Source organism: Apodemus sylvaticus, chromosome 4 (genome assembly GCF_947179515.1).
Source record: "Apodemus sylvaticus chromosome 4, mApoSyl1.1, whole genome shotgun sequence".
In the NCBI taxonomy this organism is placed as follows: domain Eukaryota; kingdom Metazoa; phylum Chordata; class Mammalia; order Rodentia; family Muridae; genus Apodemus; species Apodemus sylvaticus.
Genome location: NC_067475.1, coordinates 136,096,553 through 136,120,635, shown reverse-complemented (window position 1 = coordinate 136,120,635; position 24,083 = coordinate 136,096,553).

Here is a 24,083-nt window from a genome sequence, read left to right as displayed (position 1 = left end):
CATGACAAAACAAATTTACACAATATCTTTTCACAAATCCAGCCCTTCAAAGGATAATGAATGGAAAACACCAACATAAGGAAGTAAACTACACACTAGAAAAGGCAAGAAATTAATCTTCTTTCAACAAACCCAAAAGATTACCACACAAACATACAAATTATATCAAAAGTAACAGGAAGCAACAATCACTATTCCTTAATATCTCTTAACATCAATGGACTCAATTCCCCAATAAAAAGACATAGACTAACAGACTGGATATGTAAACAGGACCCAACATACAGGAAAATGCTTTATGTTTGCTGCATACAGGAAATGCATCTCACCGTTCAAGACAAACACTACCTCAGAGTAAAAGGCTGGAAAACAATTTTCCAAGCAAATGGTCCCAGGAAGCAAGCTGGAGTAGCCATTCTAATATCCAATAAAATACTTTCAACCAAAAGTCATCAAAAAAGACACAGAAGGACACTTTATACTCATCAAAGGAACAATCTACCAAGAAGAACTCTCAATTCTGAACATCTATGCTCCATATACAAGGGCACCCTACTTTGTAAAAGAAACGTTACTAAAGCTTAAAGCATACATTGCACCTCACACAATAATTGTGGGTGACTTCAACAACCCACTCTCCCAAATGGACAGATCACGGAAACACAAACTAAACAGAGACCCAGTGAAACTAACAGAAGTTTTGAACTAATTGGATTTAATAGATATCTATAGAACATTTCATCCTAAATCAAAAGAATATACCTTCTTCTCAGCACCTCATGGTACCTTCTCCAAAAATGACCATATAATTGGCCACAAAACAGACCTCAACAGAAATAAGATCAAACTAATCCCATGCACCCTGGTATGACTCTAATTAACAAGTGAAAGATCTGTATGTAAAGAACTTCAAGTCTCTGAAGAAAGAAATCAAATAAGACCTCAGAAGATGGAAAGATCTCCCATGCTCTTGGATTGGCAAGATTAATATAGTTAAAATGGCCATTCTACCAAATGCAATATACAGATTCAGTGCAATCCTCATCAAAATCCCAACTCAATTCTTCATAGAGTTAGGAAGAGCAATCCCCAAATTCATCTAGGATAACAAAAAACCCAGGATAGCTAAAACTATTCTCAATAGTAAAAGAACTTCTGGGGGAATCAGCATCCTGGACCTCAAGCAGTACTACAGAGCAATAGTGTTAAAAACTGCATGGTATTGGTACAGTGACAATAATTTTGGGTGACTTCAACACTGCACTTTCCTCAATGGACCAATCAGGAAAACAGAAACTAAACAGGGACACAATGAAACTAATTGAAGCTTTGGACCAATTAGATTTAACAGATATATATAGAATATTCTATCCTAAAGCAAAAGAATATACCTTTTTCTCAGCACCTCATGGTACCTTCTCCAAAATCGACCATATAATTGGTCACAAGACAGACCTCAACAAATATAAGAAGATCGAACTAATCCCATGCCTCCTATCAGATCACTATGGAGTAAAAGTGGTCTTCAATAGCAACAAAAACAACAGAAAACCCACATATACGTGGAAACTGAACAATATTCTACTCAATGATACCTTGGTCAAGGAAGAAATAAAGAAAGAAATTAAAGACTTTTTTAGAACACAATGAAAATGAAGACACAACATACCCAAATCTATGGGACACAATAAAAGCAGTGCTAAGAGGAAAACTCATAGCCCTGAATGCCTCCAAAAAGAAAATGGAGAGAGCATACACTAGCAGCTTAACACCTGAAAGCCCTGGAACAAAAAGAAGCTAATTCACCCAAGAGGAGTAGAAGACAGGAAATCATCAAATTTAGGGCTGAAATCAATCAAGTAGAAACAAAGAGAACCATACAAAGAATCAACAAAACCAGGAGCTGGTCTTTGAGAAAATCAACAAGATAGATAAACCCTTAGCCAGAATGACCAAAGGGCACAGAGACAGTATCCAAATTAACAAAATTAGAAATGAAAAGGCAAATTTAACAACAGAAATTGAGGAAGTTCTAAAAATCATCAGATCCTACTATAAAAGCCTATACTCAACACAACTGGAGAATCTGGAGGAAATGGACAATTTCCTAGACATATACCAACTACCAAAATTAAATCAGGATCAAATAGATCATCTAAACAGTCCCATAACCCCTAAAGAAATAGAATGGGTAATTGAAAGTCTTCCGACCAAAAAAAGCACAGAACCAGATGGGTTCAGTGCAGAATTCTATCAGACCTTCAAATAATACCTAACACCAATACTCTTCAAACTCTTCCACAAAATAGAAACAGACGGAAAACTACCCAACTCATTCTATGAAGCCACAATTACGCTGATAACAAAACCACACAAAGATCCAACAAAGAAATAGAACTTCATCTTAGTCATTCTGATTGGTGTAAGGTGGAATCTCAGTGTTGTTTTGATTTGCATTTCCCTGATAACTAAGGATGCTGAACATTTCTTTAGGTGCTTTAGAGTCATTCGAGTTTCCTCAGTTGAGAATTACCTGTTTAGCTCTGTACCCCATTTTAATAGGGTTATTTGACTCTCTGGAGACTAACTTCTTGAGTTCTTTGTATACATTGGATATTAGCCCTCTATCGGATGTAGGGTTGGTAAAGATCTTTTCCCAATTTGTTGATTGCTGTTTTGTTCTATTGACTGTGTCCTTTGCCTTACAGAAGCTTGGCAGTTTTATGAGGGGGACAGCAGTTGCTGGGGAGGATGTGGGGAAAACAAAACACTTCTCCATTGTTGGTGGGATTGCAAGCTGGAAAAACCACTCTGGAAATCAGTTTGGTGATTCCTCAGAAAATTAGACATAGCGGACCCAGCTATACCACTCTTGGGCATATACCCAGAAGATGCTCCTACATGTAATAAGGACACATGTTCCACTATGTTCATGGCTGCCTTATTTATACACACACACACACACACACACACACACACACACACACACACACACATATATACACACACACACAATGGAATACTATTCAGCTATTAAAAACAATGAATTCATGAATTTCTTGGAACTAGAAAATGTCATCTTGAGAGAGGCATACCAATCACAAAAGAACACACATGGTATGTACTCACTAAAAAGTAGATGTTAGCCCAAAAACTCAAAATAAACAAGTTATAATTCAACCAGCTCAAGAAGAAGGAGGACTTAAGTGAGGATGCTTTGGTTCCTCTAAGAAAGGGAACAAAATAGTCACAGAAGCAATAAAGAAGAAAATGTGTGGAACAGAGACTGAAGTAAAGGCCACCCAGAGACTATCCTACCTGGGGATTCATCCTATAAACAGTCACAAAGCCCCAACACTACTATGTACCACAAGAAGTGTATACCAAAAGGAGCATGCCATGGTTGTCTCCAGAGGGGCCCTACCAGAGCCTTACAAATACAGAGGCAGATGCTAGCAACTAACTATTGGACTGGGCATGGGGTCCCCAATGGAGGATGGACCAAAGGAGCTGAAGGAGTTTACAGCCCCATGGGAAGAACAATGATTTCGGCCACCCAGATGCCCCAAGTTTCCCAGGGACTGAACCATCAACCAAGGAGCACACATGGTTACAGCCAAAAAATGTGGCAGAGGAAGGCCTTGTTGGGCATCAGTGAGAGGAATGGTCCTTGTTCAGGTAAAGGCTCAAGAGAGACCTGAACAAAGAGAAACCAAGGGGGGAGGGAGGAGGGCACGTGTTGGGTGGATGGGCATATACCTGGAGGCAGGGGGAAGGAGGAAGGGGAAGGGGAATGGTTGGGGGGTTTAGGGGAGGGGGGATATCAGGAAAAGCTTTACCTTTGGCAAGGTAAATGAAGATGTTATGAAAGAAAGAAAGAAAGAAAGAAAGAAAGAAAGAAAGAAAGAAAGAAAGAAAGAAAGAAAGAAAGAAAGAAAGAAAGAAAGAAAGAAATTCAGACCAATTTCCCTTATGAATATCAATGCAAAAATAGTCAATAAAAAACTTGCCAACTGAATCCAAGAACACATCAAAATGATCATTCACCATGATCAAGTAGGCTTCAGCTCAGGGATTCAGGGATGGTTCAATACACGGAAATCCATCAATGCAATCCACTGCATCAAAAAAAAAAAAAAAAAAACTCAAAGAAAAAAAACAACATGGTTATTTCATGAGATGTTGAAAAAGCATTTGACAAAATTCAGCATCTTTTCATGCTAAAAGTCTTGCAAAGAACAGGAATTCAAAGCCCATACCTAAACATAGTAAAAGCAATATACAGCAAACCAGTAGCCAACATCAAACTAAATGGAGAGAAACTTGAAGCAATCCCACTAAAATCAGGGACTAGACAAGGCTTTCCCCTCTCTCCATATCTTCAATATAGTACTTGAAGTTCTAGCTAGGGCAATTAGACAACATAAGGAGGTCAAAGGGACACAAATTGGAAAGGAAGAAGTCAAACTATCACTATTCGCAGATGATATGATAGTATAATTAAGTAACCCAAAAAACTCCACCAGAAAACTCCTACAGCTGATAAACAACTTCAGCAAAGTGGCTTGTTATAAAATCAACTCAAGCAAATCAGTAGCCTTCCTATACTCAAGGATAAGCAGGCTGAGAAAGAAATTAGGGAAATGACACCCTTCACAATAGTCACAAACTATATAAAGTATCTTGGTGTGACTCTAACCAAACAAGTGAAAGATCTCTATGACAAGAACTTCAGGTCTCTGAAGAAGGAAATTGAAGAAGACCTCAGAAAATGGAAAGATCTTCCATGTTTGTGGATTGGCAGGATTAATATAATAAAAATGGCCATCTTGCCAAAAGCAAAATACAGATTCAACACAATCCCCATCAAAATCACAACTCAGTTCCTTAGAGAGTTAGAAAGAACAATTCTCAAATTCATCTGGAATAACAAAAAACCCAGGATAGCTAAAACTATTCTCAATAGTAAAAGAACTTCTGGGGGAATCAGCATCCTGGACCTCAAGCAGTACTACAGAGCAATAGTGTTAAAAACTGCATGGTATTGGTACAGTGACAATAATTTTGGGTGACTTCAACACTGCACTTTCCTCAATGGACCAATCAGGAAAACAGAAACTAAACAGGGACACAATGAAACTAATTGAAGCTTTGGACCAATTAGATTTAACAGATATATATAGAACATTCTATCCTAAAGCAAAAGAATATACCTTTTTCTCAGCACCTCATGGTACCTTCTCCAAAATCGACCATATAATTGGTCACAAGACAGACCTCAACAAATATAAGAAGATCGAACTAATCCCATGCCTCCTATCAGATCACTATGGAGTAAAAGTGGTCTTCAATAGCAACAAAAACAACAGAAAACCCACATATACGTGGAAACTGAACAATATTCTACTCAATGATACCTTGGTCAAGGAAGAAATAAAGAAAGAAATTAAAGACTTTTTTAGAACACAATGAAAATGAAGACACAACATACCCAAATCTATGGGACACAATAAAAGCAGTGCTAAGAGGAAAACTCATAGCCCTGAATGCCTCCAAAAAGAAAATGGAGAGAGCATACACTAGCAGCTTAACACCTGAAAGCCCTGGAACAAAAAGAAGCTAATTCACCCAAGAGGAGTAGAAGACAGGAAATCATCAAATTTAGGGCTGAAATCAATCAAGTAGAAACAAAGAGAACCATACAAAGAATCAACAAAACCAGGAGCTGGTCTTTGAGAAAATCAACAAGATAGATAAACCCTTAGCCAGAATGACCAAAGGGCACAGAGACAGTATCCAAATTAACAAAATTAGAAATGAAAAGGCAAATTTAACAACAGAAATTGAGGAAGTTCTAAAAATCATCAGATCCTACTATAAAAGCCTATACTCAACACAACTGGAGAATCTGGAGGAAATGGACAATTTCCTAGACATATACCAACTACCAAAATTAAATCAGGATCAAATAGATCATCTAAACAGTCCCATAACCCCTAAAGAAATAGAATGGGTAATTGAAAGTCTTCCGACCAAAAAAAGCACAGAACCAGATGGGTTCAGTGCAGAATTCTATCAGACCTTCAAATAATACCTAACACCAATACTCTTCAAACTCTTCCACAAAATAGAAACAGACGGAAAACTACCCAACTCATTCTATGAAGCCACAATTACGCTGATAACAAAACCACACAAAGATCCAACAAAGAAATAGAACTTCATCTTAGTCATTCTGATTGGTGTAAGGTGGAATCTCAGTGTTGTTTTGATTTGCATTTCCCTGATAACTAAGGATGCTGAACATTTCTTTAGGTGCTTTAGAGTCATTCGAGTTTCCTCAGTTGAGAATTACCTGTTTAGCTCTGTACCCCATTTTAATAGGGTTATTTGACTCTCTGGAGACTAACTTCTTGAGTTCTTTGTATACATTGGATATTAGCCCTCTATCGGATGTAGGGTTGGTAAAGATCTTTTCCCAATTTGTTGATTGCTGTTTTGTTCTATTGACTGTGTCCTTTGCCTTACAGAAGCTTGGCAGTTTTATGAGGGGGACAGCAGTTGCTGGGGAGGATGTGGGGAAAACAAAACACTTCTCCATTGTTGGTGGGATTGCAAGCTGGAAAAACCACTCTGGAAATCAGTTTGGTGATTCCTCAGAAAATTAGACATAGCGGACCCAGCTATACCACTCTTGGGCATATACCCAGAAGATGCTCCTACATGTAATAAGGACACATGTTCCACTATGTTCATGGCTGCCTTATTTATACACACACACACACACACACACACACACACACACACACACACACACACATATATACACACACACACAATGGAATACTATTCAGCTATTAAAAACAATGAATTCATGAATTTCTTGGAACTAGAAAATGTCATCTTGAGAGAGGCATACCAATCACAAAAGAACACACATGGTATGTACTCACTAAAAAGTAGATGTTAGCCCAAAAACTCAAAATAAACAAGTTATAATTCAACCAGCTCAAGAAGAAGGAGGACTTAAGTGAGGATGCTTTGGTTCCTCTAAGAAAGGGAACAAAATAGTCACAGAAGCAATAAAGAAGAAAATGTGTGGAACAGAGACTGAAGTAAAGGCCACCCAGAGACTATCCTACCTGGGGATTCATCCTATAAACAGTCACAAAGCCCCAACACTACTATGTACCACAAGAAGTGTATACCAAAAGGAGCATGCCATGGTTGTCTCCAGAGGGGCCCTACCAGAGCCTTACAAATACAGAGGCAGATGCTAGCAACTAACTATTGGACTGGGCATGGGGTCCCCAATGGAGGATGGACCAAAGGAGCTGAAGGAGTTTACAGCCCCATGGGAAGAACAATGATTTCGGCCACCCAGATGCCCCAAGTTTCCCAGGGACTGAACCATCAACCAAGGAGCACACATGGTTACAGCCAAAAAATGTGGCAGAGGAAGGCCTTGTTGGGCATCAGTGAGAGGAATGGTCCTTGTTCAGGTAAAGGCTCAAGAGAGACCTGAACAAAGAGAAACCAAGGGGGGAGGGAGGAGGGCACGTGTTGGGTGGATGGGCATATACCTGGAGGCAGGGGGAAGGAGGAAGGGGAAGGGGAATGGTTGGGGGGTTTAGGGGAGGGGGGATATCAGGAAAAGCTTTACCTTTGGCAAGGTAAATGAAGATGTTATGAAAGAAAGAAAGAAAGAAAGAAAGAAAGAAAGAAAGAAAGAAAGAAAGAAAGAAAGAAATTCAGACCAATTTCCCTTATGAATATCAATGCAAAAATATTCAATAAAAAACTTGCCAACTGAATCCAAGAACACATCAAAATGATCATTCACCATGATCAAGTAGGCTTCAGCTCAGGGATTCAGGGATGGTTCAATACACGGAAATCCATCAATGCAATCCACTGCATCAAAAAAAAAAAAAAAAACTCAAAGAAAAAAAACAACATGGTTATTTCATGAGATGTTGAAAAAGCATTTGACAAAATTCAGCATCTTTTCATGCTAAAAGTCTTGCAAAGAACAGGAATTCAAAGCCCATACCTAAACATAGTAAAAGCAATATACAGCAAACCAGTAGCCAACATCAAACTAAATGGAGAGAAACTTGAAGCAATCCCACTAAAATCAGGGACTAGACAAGGCTTTCCCCTCTCTCCATATCTTCAATATAGTACTTGAAGTTCTAGCTAGGGCAATTAGACAACATAAGGAGGTCAAAGGGACACAAATTGGAAAGGAAGAAGTCAAACTATCACTATTCGCAGATGATATGATAGTATAATTAAGTAACCCAAAAAACTCCACCAGAAAACTCCTACAGCTGATAAACAACTTCAGCAAAGTGGCTTGTTATAAAATCAACTCAAGCAAATCAGTAGCCTTCCTATACTCAAGGATAAGCAGGCTGAGAAAGAAATTAGGGAAATGACACCCTTCACAATAGTCACAAACTATATAAAGTATCTTGGTGTGACTCTAACCAAACAAGTGAAAGATCTCTATGACAAGAACTTCAGGTCTCTGAAGAAGGAAATTGAAGAAGACCTCAGAAAATGGAAAGATCTTCCATGTTTGTGGATTGGCAGGATTAATATAATAAAAATGGCCATCTTGCCAAAAGCAAAATACAGATTCAACACAATCCCCATCAAAATCACAACTCAGTTCCTTAGAGAGTTAGAAAGAACAATTCTCAAATTCATCTGGAATAACAAAAAACCCAGGATAGCTAAAACTATTCTCAATAGTAAAAGAACTTCTGGGGGAATCAGCATCCTGGACCTCAAGCAGTACTACAGAGCAATAGTGTTAAAAACTGCATGGTATTGGTACAGTGACAATAATTTTGGGTGACTTCAACACTGCACTTTCCTCAATGGACCAATCAGGAAAACAGAAACTAAACAGGGACACAATGAAACTAATTGAAGCTTTGGACCAATTAGATTTAACAGATATATATAGAACATTCTATCCTAAAGCAAAAGAATATACCTTTTTCTCAGCACCTCATGGTACCTTCTCCAAAATCGACCATATAATTGGTCACAAGACAGACCTCAACAAATATAAGAAGATCGAACTAATCCCATGCCTCCTATCAGATCACTATGGAGTAAAAGTGGTCTTCAATAGCAACAAAAACAACAGAAAACCCACATATACGTGGAAACTGAACAATATTCTACTCAATGATACCTTGGTCAAGGAAGAAATAAAGAAAGAAATTAAAGACTTTTTTAGAACACAATGAAAATGAAGACACAACATACCCAAATCTATGGGACACAATAAAAGCAGTGCTAAGAGGAAAACTCATAGCCCTGAATGCCTCCAAAAAGAAAATGGAGAGAGCATACACTAGCAGCTTAACACCTGAAAGCCCTGGAACAAAAAGAAGCTAATTCACCCAAGAGGAGTAGAAGACAGGAAATCATCAAATTTAGGGCTGAAATCAATCAAGTAGAAACAAAGAGAACCATACAAAGAATCAACAAAACCAGGAGCTGGTCTTTGAGAAAATCAACAAGATAGATAAACCCTTAGCCAGAATGACCAAAGGGCACAGAGACAGTATCCAAATTAACAAAATTAGAAATGAAAAGGCAAATTTAACAACAGAAATTGAGGAAGTTCTAAAAATCATCAGATCCTACTATAAAAGCCTATACTCAACACAACTGGAGAATCTGGAGGAAATGGACAATTTCCTAGACATATACCAACTACCAAAATTAAATCAGGATCAAATAGATCATCTAAACAGTCCCATAACCCCTAAAGAAATAGAATGGGTAATTGAAAGTCTTCCGACCAAAAAAAGCACAGAACCAGATGGGTTCAGTGCAGAATTCTATCAGACCTTCAAATAATACCTAACACCAATACTCTTCAAACTCTTCCACAAAATAGAAACAGACGGAAAACTACCCAACTCATTCTATGAAGCCACAATTACGCTGATAACAAAACCACACAAAGATCCAACAAAGAAATAGAACTTCATCTTAGTCATTCTGATTGGTGTAAGGTGGAATCTCAGTGTTGTTTTGATTTGCATTTCCCTGATAACTAAGGATGCTGAACATTTCTTTAGGTGCTTTAGAGTCATTCGAGTTTCCTCAGTTGAGAATTACCTGTTTAGCTCTGTACCCCATTTTAATAGGGTTATTTGACTCTCTGGAGACTAACTTCTTGAGTTCTTTGTATACATTGGATATTAGCCCTCTATCGGATGTAGGGTTGGTAAAGATCTTTTCCCAATTTGTTGATTGCTGTTTTGTTCTATTGACTGTGTCCTTTGCCTTACAGAAGCTTGGCAGTTTTATGAGGGGGACAGCAGTTGCTGGGGAGGATGTGGGGAAAACAAAACACTTCTCCATTGTTGGTGGGATTGCAAGCTGGAAAAACCACTCTGGAAATCAGTTTGGTGATTCCTCAGAAAATTAGACATAGCGGACCCAGCTATACCACTCTTGGGCATATACCCAGAAGATGCTCCTACATGTAATAAGGACACATGTTCCACTATGTTCATGGCTGCCTTATTTATACACACACACACACACACACACACACACACACACACATATATACACACACACACAATGGAATACTATTCAGCTATTAAAAACAATGAATTCATGAATTTCTTGGAACTAGAAAATGTCATCTTGAGAGAGGCATACCAATCACAAAAGAACACACATGGTATGTACTCACTAAAAAGTAGATGTTAGCCCCACATGGTATGTACTCACTAAAAAGTAGATGTTAGCCCAAAAACTCAAAATAAACAAGTTATAATTCAACCAGCTCAAGAAGAAGGAGGACTTAAGTGAGGATGCTTTGGTTCCTCTAAGAAAGGGAACAAAATAGTCACAGAAGCAATAAAGAAGAAAATGTGTGGAACAGAGACTGAAGTAAAGGCCACCCAGAGACTATCCTACCTGGGGATTCATCCTATAAACAGTCACAAAGCCCCAACACTACTATGTACCACAAGAAGTGTATACCAAAAGGAGCATGCCATGGTTGTCTCCAGAGGGGCCCTACCAGAGCCTTACAAATACAGAGGCAGATGCTAGCAACTAACTATTGGACTGGGCATGGGGTCCCCAATGGAGGATGGACCAAAGGAGCTGAAGGAGTTTACAGCCCCATGGGAAGAACAATGATTTCGGCCACCCAGATGCCCCAAGTTTCCCAGGGACTGAACCATCAACCAAGGAGCACACATGGTTACAGCCAAAAAATGTGGCAGAGGAAGGCCTTGTTGGGCATCAGTGAGAGGAATGGTCCTTGTTCAGGTAAAGGCTCAAGAGAGACCTGAACAAAGAGAAACCAAGGGGGGAGGGAGGAGGGCACGTGTTGGGTGGATGGGCATATACCTGGAGGCAGGGGGAAGGAGGAAGGGGAAGGGGAATGGTTGGGGGGTTTAGGGGAGGGGGGATATCAGGAAAAGCTTTACCTTTGGCAAGGTAAATGAAGATGTTATGAAAGAAAGAAAGAAAGAAAGAAAGAAAGAAAGAAAGAAAGAAAGAAAGAAAGAAAGAAAGAAAGAAAGAAAGAAATTCAGACCAATTTCCCTTATGAATATCAATGCAAAAATATTCAATAAAAAACTTGCCAACTGAATCCAAGAACACATCAAAATGATCATTCACCATGATCAAGTAGGCTTCAGCTCAGGGATTCAGGGATGGTTCAATACACGGAAATCCATCAATGCAATCCACTGCATCAAAAAAAAAAAAAAACTCAAAGAAAAAAAACAACATGGTTATTTCATGAGATGTTGAAAAAGCATTTGACAAAATTCAGCATCCTTTCATGCTAAAAGTCTTGCAAAGAACAGGAATTCAAAGCCCATACCTAAACATAGTAAAAGCAATATACAGCAAACCAGTAGCCAACATCAAACTAAATGGAGAGAAACTTGAAGCAATCCCACTAAAATCAGGGACTAGACAAGGCTTTCCCCTCTCTCCATATCTTCAATATAGTACTTGAAGTTCTAGCTAGGGCAATTAGACAACATAAGGAGGTCAAAGGGACACAAATTGGAAAGGAAGAAGTCAAACTATCACTATTCGCAGATGATATGATAGTATAATTAAGTAACCCAAAAAACTCCACCAGAAAACTCCTACAGCTGATAAACAACTTCAGCAAAGTGGCTTGTTATAAAATCAACTCAAGCAAATCAGTAGCCTTCCTATACTCAAGGATAAGCAGGCTGAGAAAGAAATTAGGGAAATGACACCCTTCACAATAGTCACAAACTATATAAAGTATCTTGGTGTGACTCTAACCAAACAAGTGAAAGATCTCTATGACAAGAACTTCAGGTCTCTGAAGAAGGAAATTGAAGAAGACCTCAGAAAATGGAAAGATCTTCCATGTTTGTGGATTGGCAGGATTAATATAATAAAAATGGCCATCTTGCCAAAAGCAAAATACAGATTCAACACAATCCCCATCAAAATCACAACTCAGTTCCTTAGAGAGTTAGAAAGAACAATTCTCAAATTCATCTGGAATAACAAAAAACCCAGGATAGCTAAAACTATTCTCAACCGTAAAAGAACTTCTGGGGGAATCAGTATCTTGGACCTCAAGCAGTACTACAGAGCAATAGTGTTAAAAACTGCATGGTATCTGTACAGTGACAGGCAGGTAGTCATGAACTCATGACTATGAACCCATACACCTATGGTCACTTGATCGTCGATAAAGGAGCTAAAACCATCCAGTGGAAAAAAGATGGCCTTTTCAGCAAATGGTGCTGGTTCAACTGGAGATCAGCATGCAGAAGAATGCAAATGGATCCATTCTTATCTCCTTGTACTAAGCTCAACTCCAAGAGGATCAACAACCTTCACATAAAACCAGACACACTGAAACTAATAGAAAATGAACTGGGGAAGTCCCTTGATGGCATAGGCACAGGGGAAAATTTCCTGAATAGAACACCAATAGCTTATGCTCTAAGATCAAGAATTGACAAATGGGACCTCATAAAATTACAAAGTTTCTGTAAGGCAAAGGACACTGTCAAAAGGACAAAACAGCAACCAACAAATTGGGAAAAGATCTTCAACCCTACATCCGACAGAGGGCTAATATCCAATATATATAAAGAACTCAAGAAGTTAGACTCCAGAGAGCCAAATAACCCTATTAAAAATGGGGTACAGAGCTAAACAAAGAATTTTCACCTGAAGAATTTTGAATGGCTGACAAGAACCTTAAGAATGTTCAACATCATTAGTCTTTTGGGGAAATGCAAATCAAAACAACCCTGAGATTTTTCCTCACACCATTCAGAATGGCTAAGATTAAAAACTCAGGAGACAGCAAGTGTTGGCGAGGATATGGAGAAAGAGGAACACTCCTCCACTGCTGGTGGGATTGCAAGATGGTACAACAACTTTGGAAATCAGTCTGGCAGTTCCTCAGAAAACTGAGCATGACCCTTCCAGAGGACCCTGCTATACCTCTCCTGAGCATATACCCAGAGGATTCCCTGGCATGCAATAAGGACACATGCTCCACTATGTTCATAGCAGCCCTGTTTATAATAGCCAGAAACTGGAAAGAACCCAGATGTCTCTCAATGGAAGAATGGATACAGAAAGTGTGGTTTCTTTATATAGTAGACTACTACTCAGCAATTAAAAACAATGAATTCATGAAATTCTTAGGCAAATTGGAACTGAAAAATATCATCCTAAGTGATGTAACCCAATCACAAAAGAACACACATGGAATGCAATAACTGATTAGTGGATATTAGTCAGGAAGCTCTAAATAAGACACAATTCACATATCAAATGATTCCCAAGAAGAAGGAAGGAGAGGGTCCTGGTCCTGAAAGGCTTGATGCAGCAATGCAGGGGATTACCAGGATAGAGAATTGGGGGGGTTTGATTGGGGGGATGGGCGGAGGGAAGAGGGTTTATGGGACATATGGGGAGGGGGGAACCTGGAAAGGGGAAATCATTTGGGATGTAAACAAAGAATGTAGAAAAATTTTTAAAAGTAAATAAATAAAATAAAATATACATTGTATAAAAAAAAAAGCACGAAATGCCTTCCCATCTACACATCAGATTAGTATCCTTAGTCCAGTTAGATTAATATGCAAAACCATCCCTAAGCCTGCCTTGTAATAATGTTTCTTAGATTATGCTTTCCCACTTCATCTTACTGCCTTTCACATAACAGAAACAAAGCTGATGATATCCTAGACTTGAATACAACTCTTGAGATGCAGATTGATAAGCCTAATTAACAGCAGACTAGTTAACTTTCTTAAGTGCATGTGACTTGAAACTACTGTGTTGAGGGAATCTCCTGGAACTCAGTTTTGCACGCGTTGCTCAGCAGATGTGCTGCGTTGTTGCTCCTGATGAGTTTGCAGTCAGTGGAATCTCCTGTTTATCAGATCATCTCCCTTCCATATTTGAACACCTGTTTACTTAATTGTGTATCCTTGACATTAATTTCTATCATGTTCCCGTTTCTTTGCGCAACATAAACCTGTCAAAATTAATCTGAATCAGTTCCGTCATCCAGTTACTGCCAGACAAGGTGAAGTCACACATCAAGCACCTTCACCTCCTATGTCTTTAGGTCACTCATAAAAATAGCAGGCATATCAAAATAAGATTATGGCCCTCCTGCTAGATATAATTCCATTAATTAATTCTCATTGTGTACCAAGCAAGAGTGTAATAGATAAAAATTGCATTGATATTTTGAATTATCCCAAATGTCTCTGTTTTCCAAAACAATTATAGCATGCAAAGCTAAGTGTATACAGCAGTTTCATGCAGGATGATAAATAGGATCGCATTTTTATTATAATTATGCATTCATGATAATGTACATTAAAAATGCTTCCTGGGAACACTACAGAGCTGTGGTCTTTCTCTTACCTTAGAGTGAGGCTAATTTCATTTAAGTAAAAACTATAAATTTGAGTGTTTAAAAATTCAGAGGATGGACAAATATGGAAAAAATTATGAAAGTTCTATGCAGACAACTGAAATCATGGAAAGCCCACTATAGAGTTGTATAGCTTGCAATACTTAAGTAGATAGTGCAACCCTCATAAAGCCACTATAGAGAGCACATGGAAGAAAGCACCAAATGTCTTTTAGAACACATGGCCATGATCCTCATTAAGTTTCAAAAATAATGATGGAAAATTTTCACATAACTTTACTTTTCTTCTGTAAAACGCTAGTTTCCAAGAAGTCAACACCTGTTACTGATCCTTCATAAAAGTAGGTAGAGGTAAAGATACCCACAAAAATACACCTTCAGTGTTTGTCTCCTAACAGCTTACAAACTATGTGATACATTCCTCTGTGTTTATGCAGGGCCCTAAACTTGAGTCTGTGGTTTCTCTGATGTGTTTTTGCACTCATTGTTCATATTAGGACAATCAATATGAGGGCTCATCCCTGGGGTGGGATAATTCTCCTTTTCCCAGAAGGCATCAGTACCCTGCAGTTCTTTACCTTTAAGATGCTTCCTCCCTCTATGTTACCATCCTTTTAAAACTGTTCCATCCCCTTTCCACAATGTTTCTTGAACAGTTGATGCAAGAGCTGTGATGTAGATATATCCACTGGGGCTGGGATCTATCCCCACAATCTCTTGATCTATGCATTGTGTCCAAGTTGTAACTTTATCTGATGGTATCCTTGTGAGGAGGGGTGAGAGCTACACTTATCTGTGCGTATTAGGATAAGATTTAGAATGTAGTAAGGAATTATACTGGCCTATCAGAGTTGTAGTAGTAGATTCTTTTGTAAGGTCCATAAGCTCAATAACTCTGAGAAACTGACTAGATTTCCAGTACCATGTCCAATGTAGAGTGCTCAGCCTTGAAACCATATACATACCACCAACAAAAGCAGACTCAGCAAGTTGTATTTAAATATATCTATGCATGGACATATATACATACATATTCAATGATAGACCATATATATGTATATATACATATATCTTCAAAGAAAAGGATACTATCAACTTGAGAGTGTGGGTATGGGAGGGGTTTGAGAGAAGGTAGAGAGGGAAGAAAGAAAAGGGAAATTGCGTGTTTCTATTTGTTTGAGATATTTTAATGTAACATTATGAGATTTAATAATGTGAATTTCTGTGAAAATATGAAGCCCATCAATCAAACAATTCCAGTCAAATACTTCTATCGCCCTTTTTAAAAAAGAAAGAAGTGAGGGCATTGCCTATCACTAGCTTCAGTGACCCAAATTTCCTTCCAGATACCTAGCAATAGCCCTTAAAATCACAAATGGAATTTAGTATTGTTACAGCATGTACATATTTCAGTTGACCCTAAAGACTCAAATGAATGTAGACTACCTGTATGTTCTCTCAGTCAGTCAACCAACATGTTGAACATTCACCAAGTGTTAAGCAATGTGCTTAAAACTATTTCCTTTTGAGAACTCAAAGTTCAGCAAAGACGTAGATTATATAAGTAAATAAATATCTACTTCATGACAAGAGAAACAATCTACCTTTGAATTGTTTTTATTTGTTTTCTAACTTCATACATGCATATAATGTGTTTTGATCAAATCTACCCTCCATTCCCTCCTCTCTAATTCCTTTACCATCTCCAAAAGACAGAACTCATGTCCAGTACCATGAATTGAGCAAATAACCTGTGCCTGTGTAGGTGATAGGCCTAATAGGAGAACCTATTACAATTATTCTGCTAAGTGGACATGGAATTAAACGGCCTCCCAGTACTTATCTCTATACACAAACACTAGCACGTTGCTCAACCCTAACCAAAGAAGCTTTTTGTAGTGGATAATGATTAATACTGTGAATAAAATTAAAGACAGTGGAATGCCTGTCCCTAAATGTGACACCACTACCACGCTCTCCCCACCAAGGCTCAGGAGTCATCTTAGAAGAGGTAGTAGAAAGACTGCAGGATCTACATACAGCAGATGACTGCAATAAAACCGTTGTTTTCAGACATGACAAGGCCATTGCACACAGGAACTCACGGTGACAGTGACTTCCTGCACAAGGCCTAGGATAGATCAGCCAGATAAAATCCATCACGGATAAAAATCGCAATGTACTGCCTCTAGTTGAGGAGATATTGGTAACTGATGGTTGTTGGGGAGAAAAAGCCATTTTCTTTAGGGATCTGGGTGTAAATCTGCTTTAGTAAATTGTCTCACACCTACGTATGTACAGCAGCCCTAAGAAGACTGCACTTGATTTGTTTTAGGTGTGTTGCTTTATAAAGTAGACATATATGAGCTGGCTTTAAAAGGCTGTCTGTGATTCACTAAGAAAAGAAATGTGACTACACAAGGATTAATAAGTTTAGCATTCTGAAAACAAGAACAACTTGGGTACCACAAACTCAAAGGGCATGAAAGAGACTTAAGGAGGTAAGGGAAGAACTCAGTCTTATAAATCACAGAGAATTAAGAAAAATATGAAGTAGGAGAGATAGCTCGGTAGTTAAGAGCACCCATTCTTTTAGAGAAGGTCTTTGGTTGGAGAACCCACAGGGCAGGTCACAGCCATCCTCAACTACCGTTCTAGGGATTTAATGCCTACTTCAGGACTCCTTGAGCATTCCACATATATGACAATCATACATGCATGCCATTAGATTGAAGACTGAGGGCAGAAAATGCATGTCAGACTGTGAGAAAGATCTTCCATTAGGTTTTCAGGAAGTTCTAATTGTGCAGCTTCAAGTCATGTCCCATGTGGGGCCTGTCTCCCTTAGCATTCTCTTCTTCTAGCTTGGTATTCTAAATGAAGGGGATTTAAAACAATTCAAAGAGCTAATTCAGCTCTTTCCCTATTGCCTGTTAAAAAGTCAGGATTTTCCCACCTACAAACTGTCACCTTGTTTTTCTGCTTATCTTAAATATATACCAAGAAAAGTTAATCAAAGCCAATGCTGCCCCAAATATATCACTCTTCTCTTTGTTTGCTAAAAGAACTTGAAATCTTAGCTGTAAATGTATCTATGTAAAGCTTGTCTTTCTTACTGTCATGACAGCTAGATGTAGCTCTCTGACTAAATCTAGCCAAAGGGAATAGAAGTATCTTTTAGGGAATTTTTTTGTTGGGGTGGGTCCTTCTGCCCTCCATCTTCCTGATACCTGAAATATCACATGAAGTCTGCTACTGATAGACCAATAGACTAAGGATGATGTCTCTTATGGTATAAAATTGAAATGTTCCCCCCAAATCTCATGTTTTGAGAGTTTCTCTCCAAGCCTCACAGCATCTTGGGAAGAGTGCATCAAAGACTGACATCTTACTGAAACCCTGACAGATGTAAAAAAAACAAAAACAAAAACCTTTTTTCACTTGTTTTTTTCAGGTGTTGCAGAGTTGAAAACCTAACATAATATTTGTGAAGAAAAGTCACAAAAAGGTCCTCTGTATGCACCAGAACCTTGTAGAACAGATACCACACCAGCTTTTTATTGCTTGCCTCAGACTTTAACAAGAAATACCTTTCCTGTTTATCCTGTCTCATGTAATTTAAATCTTTTAGCCATCACCTTGGGACCTGATATTGGTATTCCAATATCAGCCATAATGTATGTATCCTCAGTCTGATCTTAATGTTTTCTTTCTAAATGCAGCTCAGAAATATGCCTTCACACACACACACACACACACACACACACACACACACACACACACAGAGAGAGAGAGAGAGAGAGAGAGAGAGACAGAGACAGAGACAGAGACAGAGACAGAGAAACAGAGAGAGACAGACACACACAGAGAGAGAGAGAGAGAGAGAGAGAGACAGAGACAGAGACAGAGACAGAGACAGAGACAGAGACAGAGTGAATGAGAATGCTAAATCCAGACAGTTTGGATGAGAATCTGGTTCCACCACTAACTTTCTGTATAACATCCTGGACTTCAGACTTTCTATTTGTAATACAAAAGTGTGATTGTTACGAGGAATACAAGAGTCAGTAGATATAAAACCCTACACTCTAGGCAGAGATCCTACACACAACAGCTGCTCATTAAGATGTGCTGTTGCACAGCAGGATAGAGTGGGCCTACAACTCTCACTCCCTTCCACTACCTTACAACTCCAGATAGCACACTAACTCTTGAATCCCAGCCCTTCATACTTCCATATCATCAAGCAGGTTTTTAATCATTGATCAGACAAGAGCTTTTACTAGAAGTTTCCTTCACTGTTTCATTTTTAGGGAAAAAGGCAAAAAATAACATCTAAGTGTTCAGAACAATATCACTGTCCTTTCAGTGTTTTCTTTCAACAAGGCTGCTGTCTTAACATAGGTCCATCTGAACTCTAACCACTCCCTCATCAGAAGCTCCTGATAACTATTCCATGCTTGCTGTCTTAAGAAGTCAAGCTTCCTCCCATCTTTATCTGCCTTGTGCAACAGCATGGAACTTCTTAAGGCCCAACATGTTACTAATGCCCCTTCCCTTATCTGCTAGTTAGAAAACACATCTTTTCCACTAATGATCTGCTGGTGCCAGACATGATGCCCTATATATTATTGGTTTCAATGTTTCAGATAAATTTATCTCTATCGCTATGCTCCTACTGTCTTAAAACTCAGGGACTCTCTTGCTTTCCTCCAGTTTTGCAAGATGCTCTTCAAAACCTCTCTACCTTCCTTTCTTCCGGCCATATGAGTTGACTTACACAATGGAGATGCTTTTGTCTAAGGAGAAAATGGAGATTCTGGCTCCAGGAAGTTGGGTTCGAAATAGAAGCTTAGAAGAATAAGACTGACCACTGGGTATAGATGGAGAGAACAATCCCCATCTAGCCTACTATATCACTGTGGCCCCTCAGAGTCCCTGAGATAGAAACAGGAATGGTAAGCCTCCCCCATGGCTAATTTTGAATACAACTGTTTTCTTCCAACAATTTATGTCTCCTGAGTGTTTGGTAGAACATGAGTAGTGTGGACTTCAGATTATGGTACAATCATATATTTAATAAGTAATTCATTCTTAACGCCATGTTTTCTTTACAACCTGAGTTCTCCAGGGATCCATCTGTAAGCATTTTGTAAAAGCATTTATTTATTGTGTGTAGGTGGAAGGGGAATTGTAACTGCCCGCAGTTACATCGAACGGGTTACCTGGAAGGGAAGCTGGGGATGTATGGGAAGGCAGCAAAAAAGAGATGGAGACCAAGATAACACCTGCTCTTCAAGGTCTCAAAGTTCGGTGAAGAACTCCCAATATATATAGGCAGGGGTAAAAGGCTGGAAGTTTCTCAGCAGAATCAGTTCAGTTGCTTCACAGGTGGCTAGTGTTTCTCAGGAGACTGCAGATCCTTGAGAACAATAAGCTTCACCTTTGTCTGAGCACACACCCTAGATGGAGGGGAGTATGGCTAACACAGGAGATCTTGCTCAAAGGCTGGGAGAGGAACTTCACATTTGTTGATGTCACGTTCCTGCCAGGTGACATGGCACCTCAATAAGGCTCTCTGCAGGAAATGTGCATGTGTATGGGGTTGGGTACACATTGTCACAGCATGCGGGGGGGGGGGGAGAGAGTCAGAGGAGAACTTGCAGCAACGATTTCTTTCCTTCCATGGGTAGGATCTGGGGCTCAAACCTGGGTAATCAGACTTGCAGCAAGCACTTTTACCTGTGGTACCATCTTGCTGGTCATTTTTTTCCTTTTTTTTTTCTTGGTTCTTGCATCACAGAGTAAGGATTGATTAAGAATTCGATGTCCTCTCAGCTCTGTGACTCCCTAATCTGTCCGCAGCCAGCTACAGAAACACTCTTTTTCAGCACAGAATAAATGTCTGTCATAAAAGTCACTAGACCAAAGTGCTTACTCAGAATGCCCAAAGCTAGCTTTTAAATATGAGCATCCTTCAGCCTGGCTGCAGGTTGCAATGCTCATATCTATAGTTCCATGACTAAATGTTGGGACTGTAAGAATTCTCAGCATTAGATGGGTGGTGGCTCTGAGAAGAATTTTCTGGAAAGTTCCACAACAGTAAAGACACCAGTAGCAAGAACAGAAAGCATTTGTGGGTGTCAGCAGTGCCTTCTGAATAAAGAGGACTCACCCAACGTGAAGCTCAGACACTGGAGTGTGCCTGGTGCACTGAGCACACACTGAATCTCCACTGACACAACTTCAGTGCTCCACTTATAAAATAGCACACCCTACAATTTCATTCATTTGACTATATAAGCATATGTGGTGTGTGTGTGTGTGTGTGTGTATGTGTGTATTACCTTACCTAGATGTCCAAATGACTATCTAACAAGAACCAATAACAGATTTCAGCATCCTACCACATTTGTGGATTATGTGAACATAATGGTACAAACTGCATTAGTTACTGAGAACAAAGAAAATCTGATTGAAAATATAAATGGTATATTCATACCAGCACTGACTACACAGCACTGTAAAGCATTGGCAAGCAAAGATGCTAAAGAAATTCAAATGGGAAGGTGATACATGACAGGGCCAGAATGATCGCAAAGGTGTGACTTACAAGATCAATATGACACTTACACAGTGAACCAAGATTGGTTTCATGTAACTTTTGTCTCAATTTATACTAATTGAAATTTTATTAAATTTTCAATTTTGCTTACATTAACACTAAATCTGTTTTTTATTATAAGAACTGCAAATACAAGGGGTTATATATATTGTTCTGCTCATTTTAGTAAAAAATAACCAGTTCTTACTGTGCAGCTATGAATAAAAGTTCTTTTCCCTTAAAATAATCTATCTAAAGCACTGGGAATCTTCTGTAGCTGCCCAGGAGGTCTTAGCTGTCCAGATGAGCATCTGTGAGTAAGTCAACTGGACTAAACATTTAGTGTTTCTATGCTTTACTGTATCCATATTATACCTCCATGAAAAATTGAACAGAATAAAGTCAAAAGAGCAAACAAACAAAAGTTACCCTTGAGTTTATTGAGTTGGAAAGATATTAGCACAGCAGCTTTGGAACAGTCAGATTTGTCCCCAGGAAGGATTCTGCAACAACCTGCCTTCCCAGGCCAGCCAAGTATTTACCATCTGTAACATGAGACTGTGAAGTTTTCAAGATGCTTTCAGAGTTAAGGTACCTGAAACAGACCTGGTTTATAATGCTATTCACGAATGTAGTGATAAAGAAGGAAGAAGAGATGGAGAGAAGGAGGGAGAGAGGCAGGGAGGCGGAGGAAGGAGAGAATGCAGGGAGAAATCAGGGAGAGAGCAAGGAAGAAGGGAGAGGCATCTTTGGCTTGACCTGACATACACATGTATACATGAGCACAGGCATAACCAACACTCATGATTTTAAATGTTTCCAATGAAGAAAAAGATGAAGGCAATTTTTGTGAAGGATGTTAAAGTAAAAACCATTGTATAGAAAGCATCACACAAATTCATAACTTTTAATCACCCAACTATATAATCATCAAATATAATCAATAAGAAATGTGTCCTGCTGATCTATTTTGTATCACGGATTTTTCTCTAGGCCATCTGAAACATGTATTAAATAGAGATAAGCGTTGTGATCCTGCCTTCCCATGACCATGTCAATGATGGATGAGTTAACCAATCAGCCAGAGAGAATACCTCATATTCATGTTAGATTCGAGTACAAAAATGAATGGTTGGAACTTCAAATCTTAAAATCCCAAACTGACCACCGAATCACTATTTCAGATATGTTGGTCCAAAGAGGTGATGCCCCAGCAAGGGAAGATGATGTGTGCTTAGAGAAGAATATTCTAGGCACACAGAAAGGAGCATGATCTAGTATATTCAAAGAAAAGAGAAGAGAAGAATGCATTCAAGAAAAGGAACAGAAAAAAATTTGGATCAGAGAAATCATGCAGGGGCAGGTCAGATGTCGAAGGACCGTGATGAGACAGCAGACTACACTGAGGGACAATTCTGAGCAGTGGAGTGAACAAAGGTAACTTACATTGTCAAAGGCTTGTCTGGTTTTATAAGAAAAGTACCTGTTATGAAGGGACTTTGCAGTGGGAATACAGGGCAGGAGGAAGACTGGGCACTTGGGTTCACAGAAATAAAAAGTTTACTGGCTGTCTTTAAAACCAGCAGGTTCTTACATGACCAGTTCTGAAGACTGAGAGAATCTTTAAGAAGAGGATATAGATGACCCACATCCAGGGTCGATACTATAACACTCAGAAGAGCATCTTGATGTGACCAAGGAGACTACACTTCAAAAAGAGAATGCTTGAAAGACCCTCATATCTGGTTCTGATGTTGGGGTACTTGGGAACAGGAAAATGGAGGCCTACCTTTTCCAGATGGCTATCAGGGTATCTGACCTGCCCTGGTAGGAGAGAAAGAGATAGAGAGACTCCCTATCCTTCCCATATCAAGATACCAGGAAGAGTTTCTCTGAGGCTATGGGAGCCACTGAGGAGTTACCTGACCCAAGTTATTCTACAATTTCTAGCCAGAAATATAGCAATCAAGAAGGAAGAGAGAGAGCGCGAGAGGTTGGGACTCTACAGCCAGGGGAGGAGCTGGGCTGTGGAGTGAGCCTGGCAGCAGGAGCTGCCCAGTGCCTTGTTTACCAGGGGGATTTTATCAGAGTTCTCTTATATCCAGATTACAGTAAGATTTTTCAGCTTTTCCCATAGATCCTCCCTCCTGTTACCATGATTCCCCAGAAGAAGCAAGAGGCAAGTATGAATTCAGTGAAGAATTAATAAGGCCTCTTATAAAAGAAGACGGTCTGCTCAGTCTGCCTTTACTCCGTGAACTCTGACATTCTGTAACCCCAAGTATTGCATGTTATGGGACCAAGTTACTCATTTTTCATTGCAACCTAGCTTGAACCAGAGGGCTCCAGATATTCGTATAATATTTATAGATAATACCATTGTCAGTTGTAAGAAAATAAAGGGTCTTTCCCTAGGCAAAATACGAAGGTTATTCCTGGCTTCTGACTGACTGCTTCTGCCTTCATTTGATCTTGACAGAAATCTATCTGCAGCTGCTTTCCTGAGGACAGATG